The sequence below is a fragment of the Anomaloglossus baeobatrachus genome, chromosome 2 (assembly GCF_048569485.1).
Source record: "Anomaloglossus baeobatrachus isolate aAnoBae1 chromosome 2, aAnoBae1.hap1, whole genome shotgun sequence".
Classification (NCBI taxonomy): Eukaryota; Metazoa; Chordata; class Amphibia; order Anura; family Aromobatidae; genus Anomaloglossus; species Anomaloglossus baeobatrachus.
In genome coordinates, this window is record NC_134354.1 from 509,079,468 (window position 1) to 509,101,904 (window position 22,437).

Below are 22,437 nucleotides of genomic sequence, written 5' to 3' on the forward strand. Positions count from 1 at the left end.
AGTTCTGCAGCTGCTGTCTGTCTGTATGGAGAAGAGCAGACAGCAGCTGCAGAACTACAAGGCTTTATTGAAGTTAATTTACATCACATTTAAAAGATGAAACATACAGTTAAAAGTTAGTGCTGAAAAAAAGGGGGAAAGAACACCCATGAAAAGTGAGACTACAGGGCAAGCTCATATATCTATCAAAGGTATAGGGTTTTTTTTGGCCATACCTGCTCAAGTAGTGAGCTAAACATAAAGGAAAATATCCAGAGCCTTATGCCAAACACTTACCCATTATGATTGAGCTTTGCACCTGCGTCTCACAGTTCAGAAGGACCCAACCGACGTACGTTTCGCATAGTACATTTACAGCTTCCTCAGGGCGGGTTCACGATCTCAAATCCCAAACCGGAACTTATATATACATAAAAACATGTTCCCATTGGTTGTCCCACATGTCCGTCAAGAAGGATCGCAATATCGGCGCATGCGCCTCACGGACGAGACGTCCACTTCCGCCCAGCCCGGCAATACATAGAGGGGAGGTACCCGGAAATCCAGGTTACCATGGACGCCTGTACGTCACTACCCTCATCATAGATGCGCCGGGCAGGGCGGAGGGACGAATCGTACCCATGACGCGCACGCGCACCACGATCCCTCAGAGCATGAAAGGAAGTACTGCAGACCGATACGTATATACCGTTAACTCTGCATATACCAGTAAAGAATTAACAGGAACATGTCTCGTAACCATAGCATGGAGAGATGAAGGCATCAGATTCATATAGAGTATACACATATGTTAAACACAAAGGTAAAAGAGAGATTTGTTATAGGAAAGAATACACCGATTTCTGATTCTCTTCAATTGATGGTAGTCAGGTGTTACTTTCATATTTTCTTCCATATTTTATATCACTCTTATTCTTCCCTTTGTTCTCATATTATTATCTCCTCCTTTCATACTCAATACCATTCCATGTCTTAAGCCACACTATAGATCCTATAGGTCAGAATTGAGAAAGAATGGTTTTAGAAAACAAATAGCACAAGAATTAAAAAAGACAAACATTTAAAAATACAATTAAAAAAGATATCCTCTTAACACGGGAAAAGGTCTTATAACATAAATCATAGGAATTCAGAAAAGGAGGATTTTATTAACCTCCTATTTTCATAAAAATGGTGCAAAATTGACTGCTTCATTCAGTCCAATGGGGGCAATGGTATCTAACAGAATGATCCATCGCATTTCTTTCTGCGCCAACAATTTTTTAACATTCCCCCCTCTTATTCCTAAATGGATCACATCTATCCCTCTTGCCATAAATGTCTTCGGATCACATGAGTGAAATTGCCTAAAGTGGCGAGGGATAGTTTTCAGTGTTGTAATATCGGTTGCTGTCTTTGCCGCCACAATGTCCCTCACATGCTCTCTAATCCTTATTCTCAGTTCTCTCGATGTTAAACCAATGTAGATCTTATCACAGCCACAAGTGGCGTAGTATATTACATTGGTGGTATCACATGAGATATGTTCCCTAATGGAATAAGTTTTTGTACCATCACTGGTCACAAACTCTGAGCAGCGAGAGACATTGGGGCAGGAAAGACAGCGACCACACGGGAAACAGCCATGAACCGGACCAGGTAATCCAAAAATATATTCTTTTTGTGGGGCAACATAATGGCTTTTCACCAAAATATCTCTCAAGTTTCTGCAACGCCTGGCAGTCATCATAGGCACATCTGGCAAGAATGATTTAATAGAGGGATCCGATTGGAGGACATGCCAATATTTTTTAAAAATTTGTTTCATGTCACTCCACTTCTCATTAAATGTTGAAATGAATCTGATGTTTTGAGATTCATTCTGCACTGCCCTTTTAGTTCGTCCACCTCCCTCACGCAATAACTCATCACGGGGAGCTATGTTTGCTCGTTGGTATGCCCTCTTAACACAGCGATCACTATAGCCCCTTGCCTTAAATCTCATCCTTAGATCATTTGCTTGGTCATGAAAAGAATCTTCCCGGGAACAGATCCGCTTGATCCTAAGGTACTGTCCAACCGGGATAGCCGAAATAGTTGAGTTGGTATGTGCTGAGGTGGCATGGAGCAATGAGTTCACAGACGTCGGCTTCCTGAAAACATCCGTCTGTAGAGCCATCGCCCCATCCACAGAAATTCTAATATCTAGAAAATCAATTTCACTTGCACTATGGCAAAAAGTCAATTTGATGTTATATATGTTGTCATTAAGCTGGTCCCCGAACCTCTCAAGCTCAGATGGTGTACCATGCCATATTATGAAGAGGTCATCAATGTATGAAGAGAATCAGAAATCGGTGTATTCTTTCCTATAACAAATCTCTCTTTTACCTTTGTGTTTAACATATGTGTATACTCTATATGAATCTGATGCCTTCATCTCTCCATGCTATGGTTACGAGACATGTTCCTGTTAATTCTTTACTGGTATATGCAGAGTTAACGGTATATACGTATCGGTCTGCAGTACTTCCTTTCATGCTCTGAGGGATCGTGGTGCGCGTGCGCGTCATGGGTACGATTCGTCCCTCCGCCCTGCCCGGCGCATCTATGATGAGGGTAGTGACGTACAGGCGTCCATGGTAACCTGGATTTCCGGGTACCTCCCCTCTATGTATTGCCGGGCTGGGCGGAAGTGGACGTCTCGTCCGTGAGGCGCATGCGCCGATATTGCGATCCTTCTTGACGGACATGTGGGACAACCAATGGGAACATGTTTTTATGTATATATAAGTTCCGGTTTGGGATTTGAGATCGTGAACCCGCCCTGAGGAAGCTGTAAATGTACTATGCGAAACGTACGTCGGTTGGGTCCTTCTGAACTGTGAGACGCAGGTGCAAAGCTCAATCATAATGGGTAAGTGTTTGGCATAAGGCTCTGGATATTTTCCTTTATGTTTAGCTCACTACTTGAGCAGGTATGGCCAAAAAAAACCCTATACCTTTGATAGATATATGAGCTTGCCCTGTAGTCTCACTTTTCATGGGTGTTCTTTCCCCCTTTTTTTCAGCACTAACTTTTAACTGTATGTTTCATCTTTTAAATGTGATGTAAATTAACTTCAATAAAAACTTTTGTATTTTGCCTATAAACACTCCGGTTCTGTCTGATTTTCTAATGCTATCATGGAGTGGCAATTCTATGTGAAGAGAGCATAAAAATGGAGATGTGCATTTTGTTCAAGTATTTAACATATCTGTTGTTTTCTGTGTTATTCACAGCACATTCTCATAATACCATGAATTTCAAAGCCCGCGAGGAGGCGTGGCTATGTCAAATTAATGATATGCTGAAGGGGGATTCCACTTTGGTTTTAGACACTTCTGGCACGGGGGCCAAGGAATATTTTAACAAAATGAAGGAATTGTTGAGAAAAAAGACGAGGACATGGTGGAATTGTACTTTTCTTCAGCGCTATGTGGAAATGGGGCTAATCCCCCGAGGACTTAGAGTCCAGGTATTCCCTTCCTTTGTGGTGGACAATGAAGTATTTAAAAATAGATGGGAGAATGCCGCCACTACCTGCTCGAGACAATTTCTTGAGCTTCTGATAGATCTTGATAAGGAATCCCTTAAAACCCTAGAGGTGGAAATTATTGAACTCTATAACAATATGGAAAAAAACTTGACACCAGCTGCTTTGAAAAAGTGCAATGAGGATCTTGATACTGAGGTTGATATCTGGGGTAAAGAAATACAGGGGAGGAAGATCCAAAAATTACAGAGAGATCTGGAAGATAAACAGAGTAATAAAATGTATAGATGGCGTAATAAGAAGGAGAGATCACACCCCTATTATAGACCTGGATTCAATCGATCCAGATCCGGATCAATGACTTCGTGTACTTCAGGGGAGGAAACTGCAACTGGTGGAAATGGATCCATGCCCATGAGGGGTAATCATGAAACAGGGAGAATTAATTGGAATAATCGATTGCGGCCATCTAAAAATAAGAACCAGGCTCAAACCAAGAATAAAACTGGTGGGGAGCTGCAGGTAATCAATCTTTCTAAACATCATTTATCCACCGCCCAGATTCAGGTTTTGAACAAGGGCTTAACATTCTCTCCTAGTAATGCATTTAACTTTTTTTCAGCATTAAAAGATGTCCACCTCTTTTCACGCAAGCTCATTCTTAAGAAGCTACATACCAGAACCTCTGCCTCTTCGGCCGAGGATGAGACGGAGCGGCGAGCACTCCAGGATCTTGAAGATCTATTAGATGAACAATCTACCGATCTGCCAGGTGGGTTTCCTTCTAAGATAATGCCTAAATCCACGACTTTCCCCCCCTTATCTCTGTGCCCGGCGGTGGAGGTGTTCACTAAGCTTGTCACTGACGAGCTGCGTGGGATTTCCACACGCCGGGCACATGACAATCTTACGGTGGTCCAAAGAAAGGCTCTTGTCGAATTACAAAATATGAAGGACGTGGTCTTTAAGGCCGCCGATAAGGGCGGGAATGTTGTGATATGGCCGATTGAAATGTATGAGAGGGAGGCCCACAGGCAGTTACGGGATAAAGTTACATATACGAAACTGGACTCCTCCCCGCTGGTCTCATTCTCGGCTGAATTATATCTCATCCTTAATGATGCTTATGAACAAGGGGTCATAACCAAGAGGGTCTTTGATGGACTGGTTGTTAGATACCCCAAGATTCCAACATTGTATCTACTGCCTAAGGTCCACAAGGATCCCGTCAATCCACCTGGAAGACCTATCGTGTCAGGGATGGAGGGGCTGTGCAGTCCAATCTGCCAGTTTATCGAATACTATTTGAGACCATTAGTCGAGACCCTTCCGTCCTATGTACGTGACACGACTGAGGTATTGAAGAGAATTGACGGGATCCATGTGGACTCTGAGACCCTTTTGGTGGTGGCTGATGTCGAATCACTATATACGTGTATTCGGCATGATGATGGTTTGAGGGCAGTCCGATTCTTTTTGAGTGTCAGCAACTGGGATAGTCGTGTCTGCGAGTTGGTCCTCGAGCTTCTTGAATATGTGCTGACCCACAACCTGTTTGTCTTTAAAGACAGATATTATCTACAGAGGCGGGGGACCGCCATGGGCGCGGCCTGTGCGCCTTCGTACGCGGGCCTCTTTCTTGGGTACTGGGAGAGAGGCTTGTTCGAAGGCGGGGGCGCATGGGCCGCCCCCTTGACACAGCTGTGGGTCAGATACATTGATGACCTCTTCATAATATGGCATGGTACACCATCTGAGCTTGAGAGGTTCGGGGACCAGCTTAATGACAACATATATAACATCAAATTGACTTTTTGCCATAGTGCAAGTGAAATTGATTTTCTAGATATTAGAATTTCTGTGGATGGGGCGATGGCTCTACAGACGGATGTTTTCAGGAAGCCGACGTCTGTGAACTCATTGCTCCATGCCACCTCAGCACATACCAACTCAACTATTTCGGCTATCCCGGTTGGACAGTACCTTAGGATCAAGCGGATCTGTTCCCGGGAAGATTCTTTTCATGACCAAGCAAATGATCTAAGGATGAGATTTAAGGCAAGGGGCTATAGTGATCGCTGTGTTAAGAGGGCATACCAACGAGCAAACATAGCTCCCCGTGATGAGTTATTGCGTGAGGGAGGTGGACGAACTAAAAGGGCAGTGCAGAATGAATCTCAAAACATCAGATTCATTTCAACATTTAATGAGAAGTGGAGTGACATGAAACAAATTTTTAAAAAATATTGGCATGTCCTCCAATCGGATCCCTCTATTAAATCATTCTTGCCAGATGTGCCTATGATGACTGCCAGGCGTTGCAGAAACTTGAGAGATATTTTGGTGAAAAGCCATTATGTTGCCCCACAAAAAGAATATATTTTTGGATTACCTGGTCCGGTTCATGGCTGTTTCCCGTGTGGTCGCTGTCTTTCCTGCCCCAATGTCTCTCGCTGCTCAGAGTTTGTGACCAGTGATGGTACAAAAACTTATTCCATTAGGGAACATATCTCATGTGATACCACCAATGTAATATACTACGCCACTTGTGGCTGTGATAAGATCTACATTGGTTTAACATCGAGAGAACTGAGAATAAGGATTAGAGAGCATGTGAGGGACATTGTGGCGGCAAAGACAGCAACCGATATTACAACACTGAAAACTATCCCTCGCCACTTTAGGCAATTTCACTCATGTGATCCGAAGACATTTATGGCAAGAGGGATAGATGTGATCCATTTAGGAATAAGAGGGGGGAATGTTAAAAAATTGTTGGCGCAGAAAGAAATGCGATGGATCATTCTGTTAGATACCATTGCCCCCATTGGACTGAATGAAGCAGTCAATTTTGCACCATTTTTATGAAAATAGGAGGTTAATAAAATCCTCCTTTTCTGAATTCCTATGATTTATGTTATAAGACCTTTTCCCGTGTTAAGAGGATATCTTTTTTAATTGTATTTTTAAATGTTTGTCTTTTTTAATTCTTGTGCTATTTGTTTTCTAAAACCATTCTTTCTCAATTCTGACCTATAGGATCTATAGTGTGGCTTAAGACATGGAATGGTATTGAGTATGAAAGGAGGAGATAATAATATGAGAACAAAGGGAAGAATAAGAGTGATATAAAATATGGAAGAAAATATGAAAGTAACACCTGACTACCATCAATTGAAGAGAATCAGAAATCGGTGTATTCTTTCCTATAACAAATCTCTCTTTTACCTTTGTGTTTAACATATGTGTATACTCTATATGAATCTGATGCCTTCATCTCTCCATGCTATGGTTACGAGACATGTTCCTGTTAATTCTTTACTGGTATATGCAGAGTTAACGGTATATACGTATCGGTCTGCAGTACTTCCTTTCATGCTCTGAGGGATCGTGGTGCGCGTGCGCGTCATGGGTACGATTCGTCCCTCCGCCCTGCCCGGCGCATCTATGATGAGGGTAGTGACGTACAGGCGTCCATGGTAACCTGGATTTCCGGGTACCTCCCCTCTATGTATTGCCGGGCTGGGCGGAAGTGGACGTCTCGTCCGTGAGGCGCATGCGCCGATATTGCGATCCTTCTTGACGGACATGTGGGACAACCAATGGGAACATGTTTTTATGTATATATAAGTTCCGGTTTGGGATTTGAGATCGTGAACCCGCCCTGAGGAAGCTGTAAATGTACTATGCGAAACGTACGTCGGTTGGGTCCTTCTGAACTGTGAGACGCAGGTGCAAAGCTCAATCATAATGGGTAAGTGTTTGGCATAAGGCTCTGGATATTTTCCTTTATGTTTAGCTCACTACTTGAGCAGGTATGGCCAAAAAAAACCCTATACCTTTGATAGATATATGAGCTTGCCCTGTAGTCTCACTTTTCATGGGTGTTCTTTCCCCCTTTTTTTCAGCACTAACTTTTAACTGTATGTTTCATCTTTTAAATGTGATGTAAATTAACTTCAATAAAAACTTTTGTATTTTGCCTATAAACACTCCGGTTCTGTCTGATTTTCTAATGCTATCATGGAGTGGCAATTCTATGTGAAGAGAGCATAAAAATGGAGATGTGCATTTTGTTCAAGTATTTAACAGAACTACAAGGCTCAGCATACTCCATCCAGGACTGTATGCAGAAGATTTTTGTCCACCAAAAAAATGACGTGGGCTTCACCATATTTTTGTATGCTAGCCAGGTACAGCAGGCAGCCACGGCCTGCCTCCAACCCAGAGTTGCCTATTTGTACCCGGCTGGGAACCAAAAATATAGGGAAGCCCGTTTTTTTAAAATATTTCACTTATTTCATGAAATAATTAAAAAACAAATGACGTGGGCTTCGCCACATTTTTGTGTCCAGCCAGGTACAACTAGGCAGCTGGGGATTGGAATCCGCGGCACAGGTTAGCCCGAGGTTTCTGGGCGCCTCTGCTGCGAATTGCAGTCCGCAGCCGTCCTAGAAAATGGCGCTCTCATAGAAGCGCCATCATCTGGCGCTGTATCCAACTCTTCCAACAGCCCTGGAGCCGGGTGGCTTGTTGGGTAATCATGAGTTAATACTGGCTTTGTTTTACTAGCCAGTATTAAGCCAGAGATTCTTAATGTCAGGCACGTTTGACCCGGCCATTAAGAATCTCCAATAAAGGGTTAAAAAAAAGACACCACACAGAGAAAAAATACTTTAATAGAAATAAATACAAAGACACATTAGAGACTCCATCTTTATTACCCCCTGTCAGCCCAATAAATCCCCAATAAACCAGCGCTGATAAGAGGTTTTTTTATTAATATTTTATACTTTTTATTGCTATCCTTGTTTTAGACACAAATTTATTCAAAACAATTCACACAATAGAACAAGGAAAAAGAAAGAAGAATAAACCACATATGGTAGAAATAAAAATAAAAGTAAAAATAAAGAATAAGTAATTGATAGTGCAGCAAACAGATACCAGGTGTCTGGTTGCAGTACCCCGGCTGGTAGTAGAGCAATTATTAAATCTAGTATAGTTTAAGTGATGCTTCAAGGCATATGATATTTAATGCCAATTGAAAATATCACTGCAATATGATTTTTCAGATACCTGGAGAGTTTTTTTCAATCCATAAGCAAAAAGGTTTTTAATAGAGGCTTAAATTATAAGCAGCAATTTCAGCGTTCCAAGTGCCTTTAAATGAATTTGAAGAAACTGCACTTCAGGATTGTAGTGAGGATTGTAGTGAGGATGAGGTGCCCCAGCTCATCACTTGATGAGCTGGGGCACCTCATCCTCACTACAATCCTCACTAGTGTAGTAGTAGTGAGGATTGTAGTGAGGATGAGGTGCCCCAGCTCATCACTTGATGAGCTGGGGCACCTCATCCTCACTACAATCCTCACTAGTGTAGTAGTAGTGAGGATTGTAGTGAGGATGAGGTGCCCCAGCTCATCATTTGATGAGCTGGGGCACCTCATCCTCACTACAATCCTCACTACAATCAGGAAGCAGCGTGCAGCCTTCACTCCGTGTGAGATCAGTGCTGCTGGCTGTCAGCGGTAACAGCGGTAACGCTGACAGACGCGTTACCATAGCAACGGTGCTCTCGGAGCCGCGGTTAGCGGTGACGTCACCGCTAACTGCGTTGCTATGGCAACGGTGATCTCCGTTAATGACCGGCTGTGTCAGCCGGTCCCTAACGGAACGGGGAGTCGACCGTGTGCTAGAGCATGTCGCCGGTACACGGCGATACACATATGTGCACCGTGTACCAGAGAGTGCAATGACAGGTCCTACATGACGCGTCATAGTGATGTGACCAGTCTGTAGCCAATGAGATAATAGCCACGTGACTGGTCACATGGCTATTTTGACGTCACGATAGGTCCTGCATCACTGCTGGAAGTGATGGTCACCGGGAGGATTCAGCGATCATCGGATGGAATAGCTGCAGGAGACAGAGTGCAGGAGGGATCGCGGGGACCGGTAAGTGTTATGGCAATGTTTATTAACTGTTTGTGTACATTTATCATGCATTTTTATGTGTTTGTGATTGCCTCCCATTATAGCCTATTGGTTCGAGTTTGGTTAGTCGAACGTTCGACGAACCGAACTCAAACGGGACCTCCGTTCGGCGAACCGACCTCGAGCCGAACCACGACCGGTTCGCTCATCTCTAACCTCCAGTTTAAGTCCCCCGTTGGGACCATCTAATGTTCCCAGTTTACAATTAAAAAGACAATGGCCGTGAACTTGCAGGCCAACCCATAAACTATTGGGTCTTGTAAATAGTCCCTCACCAACCTTCTCACCTGCCGCAGTCTCTGGAGAGACTGATTGGAGGAAGGGCCTGCGGTAGAGTCAGTCAAGGCTCTGTCACCAGCAAAACCGGTGACTAACCTCTGGGTCAGGGGTCCCCTGAACGTGGGGCCCTTGAAAAGACTGCCGGGTAAAGAACTTTTTACCCGGCCCGTACAGGCAACACCCGGATCTGTCCTGGACTTGGGCAAGGGGTGCGCACCATTGCTTAGCGGTGGCACCAGGGGGCAGGTGGTTTTGTGTGGGTGAGGTGAGAAGGACCCAGTCCATCCCGTCCCGGTTTTATATGTGCAACGTTAAAGAAAAGTGCCTCCCGTAAGGGAAGAAACCAAATGTACTTCGATGTAAATATGCTAGTATACTTGTAATCTGTTTTACCCTTTTCATCTTTTTCAGTTCAGTTCAATAAATGTTGGTGGTCGGACGGCCCGTGGATGGTCTGTATTAAACCAAGGGGGAATGTGACGCCCTGGCAAAACCAGGTAGTCACAGATAGGCCCCCGCACAACACCATCCCTCACCTAGGAAACACACAGCTGACCTGAAATCCTTGTCACCACCCTTAGGGAAAGATAGACACACCAGTGGGTGTGACCAGGCGGTTGGAAACGCCCACCCAGGGGTCTAGATAGCCCGGGGCAGGAAAACAAGCAGTAGTTAGTTAGCAAGTAGATTAGGTTTGTAGTTCAAGTGGAGAGGAGTGTGGGCTGGAGCTAAGTGTATCTCCAGCAGAGGAAGTTCGAATTGAACGGTGCCAGGGTTGGAGCCCTGGTGCCTTTGGCTAGGAGGCAGACGGTAGTCTCCGTCAGCAGGAGACGGGAAGACGGCTCGGCAGAACCGAGGTGGACTGGAACAGGGTTGTAGCCCACCGGTACCGACATGGGAAACCGACCCGGAAACAGGAGCACAAAGGGGGTACTCGGACCTTGAAGCCAGGACCGGAAACCAGCAGCCTGGTTAATTAACCGATTGAGGCCAGGACTAGAGGTCCTGTTCCACCCAAAGTCCCTCATAGAAGACAACAGCCCACCGATAGGGATAGGAGGTCACCGCCAGGGCCCATAGATCCCACGGGCCAGCGTCTGCGGGCACGGCTTCTCAGGCCACATCCAGCCGGGAACGGACTCCTGAATTCCAGACTAGGAAGTCCACCTTACATAAAACAGTGCAGAGGAAAAGGATAGAGACCACCAGCCCGGGGGGACCCGAATGCAACCGGCAGCGGCGCCAGCCACCAGCACCTTGGTTTACCAAAGACTCGTGTGATTCATTGACTGTGAGTAATCCAGCATCCCCTTGCCGTCGCCAAACCCTGCACCAAACACTGGGTCCCGGGGCAACTATCCATACCCACGGAGGGGTTAACATCTAGCTGCCACTACATCTCCCCTGGGTGCCCCATAACAGCAGCGGTGGTGTCCCAACTCACCACACACCGTGGGTGGCTTCACAAACTTAATACAGCCTAGCCCATACATCTACGTCCCTCCATTTATTCGGGGTGTCCGCGAGACCACCGGGTCCGGAGATCCTCGAGCAACCATCCCTGAAGGCCCAGACCCGAGCAGTGCCGGCTGCTGGCACGGGGGCGACACACTTACCTTTGGGATCACATGTTGTGGGATGACCTAACACAGCTACTCCTCACCTTTTTAAGACAGAGGAATCTATTTTCCCATGCCGACGATAGCTTTGGATTCACAGGTCCGTGTGCTGTTGTATTCTAGTCCTGCTGGTGATTGTAATCCTTTGTGTGTGCAATTGATGTGGAGTTTATTCCTGTTTGTCCATATATGTGGGTTCTACCACTCCTGCCCTGACCCTTTCCTGGGGTGAGGGAGAGAGGGGATTATATAAGGGCTGTACAGTAGCAGGGCTAGGAAGGAGGCCCAGACATCATCCCCATCAGACGTATCTCTGGGATTAGGAACAGCTAGGGTCTCCGTAGACTAAGGACCAGATTAGGAGCCCTGGTCCCTGGTTATCCCCTGACAATAACTACTTTTGCAACCCCTTATAAATATGACAAGCACTGCAATATACACTATGTTTTATATACAGCTCTGGCAAAATTAAGAGACCACTACAAAATTGTCGATTTTCTCATTTTTCTCTTTAGGTATATTTTTGAGTGAAATATATATTGTTCTTTTTTTCTATAAACTATTGACAACATATCTCCGAATTTCCAAGCAAAAAATTTTGTTTTTATTTTCTGAAAGTGAGAACTGGCTAAAATAACAAAAAAATGCATTGCTTTCATAGTATCATAGTATCATAGTTTTTAAGGTTGAAGGGAGACTCTAAGTCCATCTAGTTCAACCCGTAGCCTAACATGTAGATCCAGAGGAAGGAAAAAAAACCCCAATGTGGCAAACAAGTTCCAATGGGGAAAAAATTTCCTTCCTGACTCCACATCCGGCAATCAGACTAGTTCCCTGGATCAATACCCTGTCATAAAATCTAATATACATAACTGGTAATATTAAATTTTTCAAGAAAGGCGTCCAGGCTCTGCTTAAATGTTAGTAGTGAATCACTCATTACAACATCATGCGGCAGAGAGTTCCATAGTCTCACTGCTCGTACAGTAAAGAATCCTCGTCTGTGATTATGATTAAACCTTCTTTCCTCAAGACGTAGCGGATGCCCCCGTGTTCCAGTCGCAGGCCTAGGTGTAAAAAGATCTTTGGAAAGGTCTCTGTACTGTCCCCTCATATATTTATACATTGTGATTAGATCCCCCCTAAGCCTTCGTTTTTCCAAACTAAATAACCCCAAGTTTAATAACCTGTCTTGGTATTGCAGCCCACCCATTCCTCTAATAATCTTGGTCGCTCTTCTCTGCACCCTCTCCAGTTCAGCTATGTCCTTCTTATATATCGGTGACCAGAATTGTACACAGTATTCTAAGTGCGGTCGCACTAGTGACTTGTACAGAGGTAGAACTATATTTTTTTCATGAACACTTATACCTCTTTTAATACATCCCATTATTTTATTAGCCCTGGCAGCAGTTGCCTGACACTGTCCACTTCAGTTTACCATCCACCCATACACCCAAGTCTTTTTCTGTGTCTGTTTTACCCAGTGTTCTACAATTAAGTACATAATCATAAATGTTATTTCCTCTACCCAAGTGCATGACCTTACATTTATCTACATTAAACTTCAATTGCCACTTCTCAGCCCAATCCTCCAATTTACATAAATCTCCCTGTAATATAAAATTATCCTCCTCTGTATTGATTACCCTGCAGAGTTTAGTATCATCTGCAAATATTGAAATTCTGCTCCGCATGCCCCCAACAAGGTCATTTATAAATATGTTGAAAAGAAGCGGGCCCAATACTGACCCCTGTGGTACCCCACTATGAACTGAGACCCAGTCCGAGTACGTACCATTAATAACCACTCTTTGTTTCCTATCACTGAGCCAGTTTTTAACCCAGTTACACATATTTTCCCCTATCCCCATTATTCTCATTTTATGTACCAACCTTTTGTGTGGCACCGTATCAGAAGCTTTTGAAAAGTCCATATACACAACATCCACTGCATTTCCCTGGTCCACGCTTGAACTTACTTCTTCATAGAAGCTGATCAAATTAGTTTGACAGGATCGATCCCTCATAAACCAATGTTGATACTCTGTCATAAGGTTATTTTTCTTGAGATACTCCAGTATAGCATCCCTCAAGAAACCCTCAAGGATTTTACCAACCGTAGAGGTTAAACTTACCGGCCTATAATTTCCCGGCTCAGTTTTTGTCCCCTTTTTGAATATTGGCACCACATTTGCTATGCGCCAGTCCTGCGGTACCGACCCTGTTATTAAGGAATCTGAGAAGATTAAAAATAATGGTCTATCTATCACAGAACTCAATTCCTGTAGTACTCTGGGGTGTATGCCATCTGGGCCCGGAGATTTGTCAACCTTAGTGATTTCGAGGCGGCGGCGTACTTCCTGCTGGGTTAAGCAGGTAATATTCAAGGGTGAATTTATGGTATCACTGGTCATGTCATCTGCCATGGCATTTTCTTGTATAAAAACCGTAGAAAAAAAGTCATTCAGCAGGTTGGCTTTACCCTCATCCCCTTCCACCATTTCACCAAGACTATTTTTAAGGGGGCCAACACTATCGCTTTTCAGTTTTTTACTGTTTATGTAGTTAAAGAATATTTTAGGATTATTTTTACTTTCTCTCGCAATGAGTCTCTCTGTCTCAAACTTAGCTAACTTAATTTGCTTTTTACATATTTTATTTAATTTTCTATAATTATATAATGCCTCATCACTACCTACCCTCTTTAATTCTTTTAAGGCTTTCTGTTTTTCTTTTATTACTTCCCTTACAGCTCTATTTAGCCATAGGGGTTTCCTCCTATTTCTAGCATGTTTGTTCCCATAGGGTATATTTTCTGCACAAGCCCTATTCAGGATGCTCATAAAAGTCTCCCATTTGCTTTGTGTACTTTTATTACTTAGTACATCATCCCAGTTTATTGAACTAAGATCATCTCTCAACCGTTTAAAATTTGCTTTCCTGAAGTTTAGTGTCCTTGTAGCCCCTCTACTAGACATCTTACTAAAGAATACATGAAAACTTATTCTTTTGTGATCACTATTCCCCAAGTAACCCCCAACTTGTATATTTGATATGCGGTCTGGCCTATTGGTTAGTACAAGGTCTAGTAGTGCTCCCCCTCTTGTGGGGTCCTGTACCATTTGTGAAAGGTAATTATCTTTCATTGTTATCAAAAATCTATTTCCTTTGCTGGAACTGCAAGTTTCTGTTCCCCAATTTATATCAGGATAGTTAAAGTCCCAGATAATAATTACCTCTCCGAGACTCGCTGCTTTATCAATTTGCTTTATGAGGAGATTCTCTACCTCTTCCATAATATTCGGCGTCTTATAACACACCCCTATAAGTATTTTATTATTCATTCTCCCCCCCTTATCTCCACCCATAGGGACTCTACATTCTCAGTACCCTCACATATGTTGTCACGCAGGATGGGTTTTAAGGATGATTTTACATATAGACACACACCTCCCCCTCGCTTATCTGTACGGTCATTCCTGAATAGGCTATAACCCTGTAAATTAACAGTCATAGCTCTCATCCAGCCATGTCTCTGATATCCCCACTATATCATAATTTTCTTCCAACAATATTAATTCTAATTCCTCCACCTTATTTGTGAGGCTTCGGGCATTAGTGTACATGCACGTTACATATGACTCTGTACCTGTATTCCTGCTTACTGTATTAACTGTCCTAACCCTTCCCCCCGTACCACCCCCAATTTCATTACTTGTGCCCTGGTCACTATCTGCACTACATTCCCCTTCTATAAAGTGAATACCCTCGCCCCCCATTCCTAGTTTAAACACTCCTCCAACCTTCTAGCCATTTTCTGCCCCAGCAGAGCTGTACCCTCCCCATTAAGATGCAGCCCATCCCTAGCATAGAATCTGTAGCCAACTGAAAAGTCGGCCTAATTCTCCAGGAACCCAAAACCCTCTTTCCTACACCAATTCCTGAGCCACCTGTTAACCTCCCTGATCTCTCTTTGCCTCTCTGGTGTGGCTCATGGCACAGGTAGTATTTCCGAAAATACCACCTTTGAGGTCCATGCTTTAAGCTTACAACCTAATTCCCTGAAATCATCTTTAAGGACCTTCCACCTACCTCTAACTTTGTCATTTGTGCCAATGTGTACTATGACCGCTGGGTCCTCCCCAGCCCCTCCCAGTAATCTGTCAACCCGATCAGCGATGTGCCGAACTCGAGCGCCAGGAAGACAACACACTGTTCGGCGATCCCTGTCTTTGTGACAGATTGCCCTATCTGTCCCCCTAATAATTGAGTCCCCACTACCAGTACCTGTCTTGCCTGCCCTGCACTCCTATTCCCCCCCTTACTGGAGCAGACACTCCTCTGGCGTTCAGAGGTCATGCCTTGCTGCAGCAATGCTACCCCTGTAATGACATCCCCCTCATCTGCCAAGTTTGCAAACCTATTGGGGTGTGTCAGTTCAGGACTAGCCTTCCTAGCACTTTTCCCTTTACCCCCCTTTCTAACTGTCACCCAGCTACCTACCTCACCGTCCTGCCGCTCCCTACTACGATGCTCCCTCACATCTGACCCAGCAAGCTGCTGCTCAGTGAGCAGCAGACCCCTTTCCATATTGCTAATGCATCTCAGAGTTGCCAGCTGCTCATTTAGATCCAGTATCTGGGCTTCCAAATGTGCAACTTGCGCACATCTCGAACAACGGTATGCACCCTCAAACGGCTTTTCAAGGACTGCATACATGAGACAAGATGTACACTGGATTGCATTAGCAATAGTGGAGCACATTTTCTAATGGGGATAGCACTAAACAAATGTTAAGTAATTAAACAACTAAATACAAACAATTCTACTCACACTTACTTTTGCTCACAATTTGCTCACTCACGCTCACAATGAAGAAGACAGGCTAAAATTCGCGCGGCGCGCGGTTTTCAGAAGTCTTCCTTCCGGCTGTAACGGCCAAAACCCGGTTCTCCTTGAGCTCGCGGTGACTCTTCACTTATCCCAGAAGGCACTGGGAATAAGACTTTCAGACCTCAAATAATGCAAAGAAAACAAGTTCAGAATCATTTAGAAACAACAATACTAATGTTTTAACTGAGGAAGAGTAGAGGAGGGGAGAGTAGAGGATTTTCCAAAATCTTTGGACCTATTACGCTCGCCGCAGTGCGGTGAGTGTGGACGTGTGAACCCACTAGACCTTAAGCAGGACACAGAAGAGCTGACCACAAGCAGGACACAGAAAAGCGTATATGGTGAGCAATAGACAAGGTTTTTTGATAATCCTTAAACAGGAAAGGAGTGCGAGAGTGACCGTGAGAGGCAAAGTGACGCCGTGGACTAGCCAGGTAGTCACAGACAGGCCCTTGCACAAACACCAGTCCCATAAAAAAAGGTAACAGCAGCCAACCTAAAAACCCTGAGTCACCCCTCTCAGGTCTTGACGTTCACACCAGGGGGCGGAGCCAGGCAGTTGGCCACGCCCAACGAGGAGTTTGGCTAGCCTGAGGCGGGAAAACACAGCAGATGAAGTTAGGGAGGAGAGGAGAGGAGTAGTAAAGAGAAAACGTCTGTCAGGGATCTGGGTCGTAGCCCAGATACCCTGTGGCCAGGAGGCAGACGGTGGTTGCCGCCTGCAGGAGCTGGGAAGACGGCTGGTGGAACCGTAAGGGACCGGCACAGGGTAGTGGCCTGCCGGTACCGAAACGAGGGATCAACCAGAGGGGTACTCAGACCCAGAACGAGGCCCAGAAACCACTGGACTGAGTCAAATTCACTGATTGAGGTCTGGACCTTAGATTCTTACCCACCCAAGTCCCGACTGAAGACAACAGCCCAACGAGGGGGATAGAAAGCCACCGATCAGGCAGAGAGATCCCACGGGCCAGCGTCTGCGGGTAAATGGGCTCTCCCGGCACACACAAAGCCGGGGAGCGCACTACCGTCACTGAAGCATAGGCAGTTAAAATCTACAAAACGAGATGCAGGAGAAAGGCGGGAACCACCGGACCGGGTGGGGGACCAGACGCAGCCGGCTGCGGGCACCGACCACCATCCTTTTGGTTTACCAGAGACTCTGGTGTATCTGTCATAGTGAGTACAACAGTGCCATCGGGCCGCGCACCGCACCACACCGCACTAACACGCCCGCACCTCGCAACCACCGGGCCCCGGGACCCTCACCCCCTGCCCACGGAGGGTCAACCCCAGGCTGCACAACACCATCCCCGGGAGCCTAGTTAACGGCAGCGGTGGTGTCCACACTCACCACAACCCATGGGTGGCGTCACAAACTTAAATCCCTAAACACCACGGCCCCGGCCGTGAACCTCCCCCACCGAAACCCCTCATGTAGCGCCAGCCTCCCTTCAGAGCAATGTGACCCCGGGTCCGGAGGCGCTCGAGCCACCCACCAATGAGCCCGGATCCGAGCGGCTCGGCGGCCAGCCAAACCCGGGTCGGTACAGCTCCACCGAACCATGCACCTGACTCCCCTGGAGGAGCAACTGGGAGCAAACCCCTATACAGGAGCTGTCCGGTCCAGCCCCAGGGGGCCTAAATGCACGATCTTCGAGACAGTGGTTACAACTCACCGGGAAAAAGCAAAGTCTCTGGTTAGTGTGCCCAGATAGTGGCACAGCACAATGTACGAAAACACGGCAAACGTGAAAGTTCTGTGGAAGTAGCTCCTCCGGATGCAGCACAGCTGATACAACCTGGCTCTGTGGACGTGGAACCATAAGTGAAGCTTGACACCAAGGAGAAGGCACAGCTTACGGGTCCTTTTGGCAACAAAGAAGCAGTGGTTTCAGAGGAACAGCAAACACGAGTAAATCTAAGGATAGGAAATGACACTTTAGTAAGAGGCACAGAAAGGAGGTACGCAGCACGACCCCTACACTGACAACATACCTAAGTTTAGGAAATGTTGCCCAAGCACTTCCCATAAGGGGAGGGTTCTTTATGTATACAGGGCTGCTCAGCAATAGGCTAGGAGGGAATTGCACTCAGAACAGCTCAGTACTAACAGGACCTGTGATGATGTCAGAAGGAGGGGAGGAGTCAGAGATCACATAATCCTTAGTGCATGCTGGACTCTGCAGTGTCACTATGAGTGCAGGAGAGCAGGGAGTGCGCATGGGCTGTGTCAGTTCGCTGGAAACGGTAAGTACAGAACAGACAGAAGCCAATCCACCCCTGGGGATGCTGCGGAGACGCCCCCGGTCTCCATGGCCAGCGGGAACCAGAGTCACAGCGCTTGGGGACGGCACAGGACGGGGCATGACAGGACCATGATGAAGCCGAACACTTGTTGCTGAAACGCGAAATCCATGTGTTAGCATTACACCTCCACCCTTGTTTATATTTTTATTGCTCAAACATGACCTGAATACAGTTTTTTAATATGGACTAAATAAAAGTTTCTTCCACCCTTTCCTTGCGGAACTCCCTGGATTAATTGTGATCAACATGAAGGGAAGGTAACTGGCTTTTTGTTTTTTTTCTTTGCATATCTATCTATCTATGATTCTATCTATCTATATCTATCTATTCTTCTATCTATTTATCTATCTATCTTCTATCCAGCATCGGTCTGGGAGACCAGTCAATACCCCTGTGTGCCCCCGAGCCAGACATAAATGGGGCCCGCCAGCAGGGGTGTTGAAAACGGCAAAAGATCCAGTGCTTCGGCTTCAAACTTCTTTATTGGTGCACCGGAACTCATGTGAGCGCCACATTAAACTGTGTCGATGTCAAGTTGCCGCCGATACTGTGATTGCAAAATATCCGACCTCTATCACTGTCCGTTTCCTAAGAAGCAGATCGTTACAGGCCTGCAGTTTAGAAGACATTAGTATGCCAACGAGGGCAGCGCAATTACATCATTGCATCGCACCACCTCTGCAGGCCACTATGGAAGAGTAGACAGAGGCCACGATGCCAGGGATCAGGAATAGGTGAGTATAAACTTTTTTAATATGTGTGAGTGAGATGTATGGGGGCTCCTGCTGAATATTGAAGTATAAATTTTAGATTTGCTCTTAAATTTTCATGGAGGTGCACTAACGTTTTTGAAACATGGTCTTAAATGCATTTGTTAGGAAAATTATCTTTTTAGGTGTGCAAAATGACAAATGATGTTTGCAATCAATGTATATATATATATATATATATACACACAGTATATATATATATATATATATATATATATATATATACATGTATATATATATATATATATATATATATATATATATACACAGTATATTTATATATATACACACAGTATATATATATATATATATATATATATATATATATAGATAGATAGATATTAGTAAGGATATGTAACATACACTTTGCCTGCTGCTTTAACTGCATTTTTACTAAATTTAGGTGAGACTTTTTATTTTCTAATTCTACATCAGTTACAGCTTCTAATTAGTTGTTGCTGAGGACCTTACATAGTCCTATAGATATATAGCAGTGACTGGTGGATTTATATGATGGCAACATAAGTAGTATCTTTAAAATCTTCAAGACAGTATGGCGATTTCATAAGTTTGCAGCAAGTTGGCAATTTCAGGGTATCTTCAAGGATATCTGACAGATAAGATGATGACATGATAACAAATAATCATACCATATTATTTTTGACGACTTTCACAAATAAATACATTTTTAATGTATGTAGATCCAATTCTACAGTGATAGCATCATGTATGGAGATAAGCGGACCTATGGAAGTCCAGGTTCGTAGGGTTCAAGAGCCGGACTTGACCCTGGACCCCGAACCCTATATAAATTGTTATGCCCATGGACACAGTACAGTCTCTGGTAGAAGCGGCTGCAGCACCTGGCAGAGTAATGGATTTGTCCAGGATGGATGGGTAAGGCAGCGGCGGCTGGTGTGGATACTTGCGGCAGCTTGTATTGTAGCAGACATCCGGTGTAGGTAGCAATAGTGTGACGCCCTGGACTAGCCAGGTAGTCACAGATAGACCCCCACACAACACCTGTCCTCCAAAAAGGTGTCATCAGCCAACCATTAAAACCTAGTCACCTCCCTCAGTGCTTGATGAGCCAGGCGGTTGGTCACGCCCTCCAAAGTGTTCGGAGAGCCTGCGGTGGGAAAACGAGTAGTCAGATTAGTGACAGGAGTGAGAGAGAGTGGAAGCAGGCCTGTGCTCAGGTCTAGAGCAGCCTGACAGGTGTCGGGGTTGGAGCCCGGGCACCTTTGGCTAGGAGACAAACGGTGGCCTTAGCCTGCAGGAGCTGGGAAGACGGCTCGGTGGAACCGTGGTGGACCAGGACAAGGTAGTGGCCCACCGGTACCGACCCGGGGAACCGACTCATAAACCGGAGCACACAGGGGTGGTACTCAGACCCTGAAACGAGGTCCAGAATCCACTGGACTGAGTTAATTAACAGATTGCGGTCTACTATAGGTCCTTTCCCAACCAAGTCCCGACTGAAGACAACAGCCCACCGAGGTGGATAGAAAGCCACCGCACAGGCAGAGAGATCCCATGGGCAGCATCTGCGGGCAGGGCCGGATTATAGGTGGGGCAGGCGGGGCTTCAGCCCCGGGGCCCCCACCATCAGAGCTTCCAAGGGGGCCCCCACCACCAGGGCCATACTTGCCACCCGTCAGCAATTTTTTTTTTTTCTTCTTCACACCCTCTCCCCCTCCGTAAAGACAGTCTAATAAATCAGCTGTGTTTTCGGGGGGGGGGGGGGAGGTGCGCGCACCTACATTTATTTGTATCTGCGGGCGCAGGACGCTGATTGACCCCGGAAGTAGTTTGTACTTCCGGGGTCATAGGTATGCCTGCTCCCTGCTCTGCTGCGGGGTCCAATGCCGCGGCTGTCACAGCAGGACGCCGCCGCGGCCGCGGATGTCACAGCAGGACGCCGCCGCGGCCGCGGATGTCACAGCACGACGCCGCCGCCGCCGCGGATGTCACAGCAGGACGCCGCCGCGGCCGCGGATGAGAAGACCGGCGTCGCGGCCGCGGATGAGAAGACCGGCGCCGTGGCCACATATGAGAAGACCGGCACCGTGGCCAGGAGAGGAGACTCACCGGAGCAGGAGGATGGCCGCGGCACCGGAACAGCAGCAGGAGGACGGCGGCCTATACCGGAGCAGCAGGAGGATGGCATCAGAGCAGGTAAGGGCAGAGCTGAAGAAAGATGTGTGGTGTGTGAAGCAGAGCTGTGTGTGTGTGTGAGAAACAGAGCTGTGTGTGTGTGTGTGTGTGAGAAACAGAAGCTGTGTGTGTGTGTGTGTGTGTGTGAAAAACAGAGCTGTGTGTGTGTGTGTGTGTGTGAAACAGAGCTGTGTGTGTGTGTGTGAAGCAGAGCTGTGTGTGTGTGAAACAGAGCTGTGTGTGTGTGTGTGAAACAGCTGTGTGTGTGTGAAACAGATGTGTGTGTGTGAAACAGCTGTGTGTGTGTGAAACAGCTGTGTGTGTGTGTGAAACAGAGCTGTGTGTGTGAAACAGAGCTGTGTGTGCGTGAAACAGAGCTGTGTGTGTGTGAAACAGAGCTGTGTGTGTGTGAAACAGAGCTGTGTGTGTGTGTGTGAAACAGAGCTGTGTGTGTGTGTGTGTGAAACAGAGCTGTGTGTGTGTGTGTGAAACAGAGCTGTGTGTGTGTGTGTGTGTGTGTGTGAAACAGAGGTGTGTGTGTGTGTGAAACAGAGGTGTGTGTGTGTGTGTGTGTGAAACAGAGGTGTGTGTGTGTGTGTGTGAAACAGAGCTGTGTGTGTGTGAAACAGAGCTGTGTGTGTGTGTGTGAAACAGAGCTGTGTGTGTGTGAGTGAAACAGAGCTGTGTGTGTGTGTGTGTGTGAAACAGAGGTGTGTGTGTGTGAAACAGAGGTGTGTGTGTGTGTGTGAAACAGAGGTGTGTGTGTGTGTGTGTGAAACAGAGCTGTGTGTGTGTGTGTGTGTGTGTGTGTGAAACAGAGCTGTGTGTGTGTGTGTGAAACAGAGCTGTGTGTGTGTGTGTGAAACAGAGCTGTGTGTGTGTGAAACAGAGCTG

At 45.9% G+C, this 22,437-nt stretch overlaps 1 long non-coding RNA gene across 1 annotated transcript; it reads left to right on the forward strand.

Moving 5' to 3' along the window:
- The first annotated feature begins 3,118 nt into the window (after positions 1-3,118).
- LOC142290325 (uncharacterized) lies at positions 3,119-7,457 on the forward strand. Its single transcript, XR_012750266.1, has 3 exons — positions 3,119-4,037; positions 4,138-4,287; positions 6,555-7,457. It is a non-coding gene; the product is annotated as an uncharacterized LOC142290325 (long non-coding RNA).
- Positions 7,458-22,437: the final 14,980 nt, after the last annotated feature.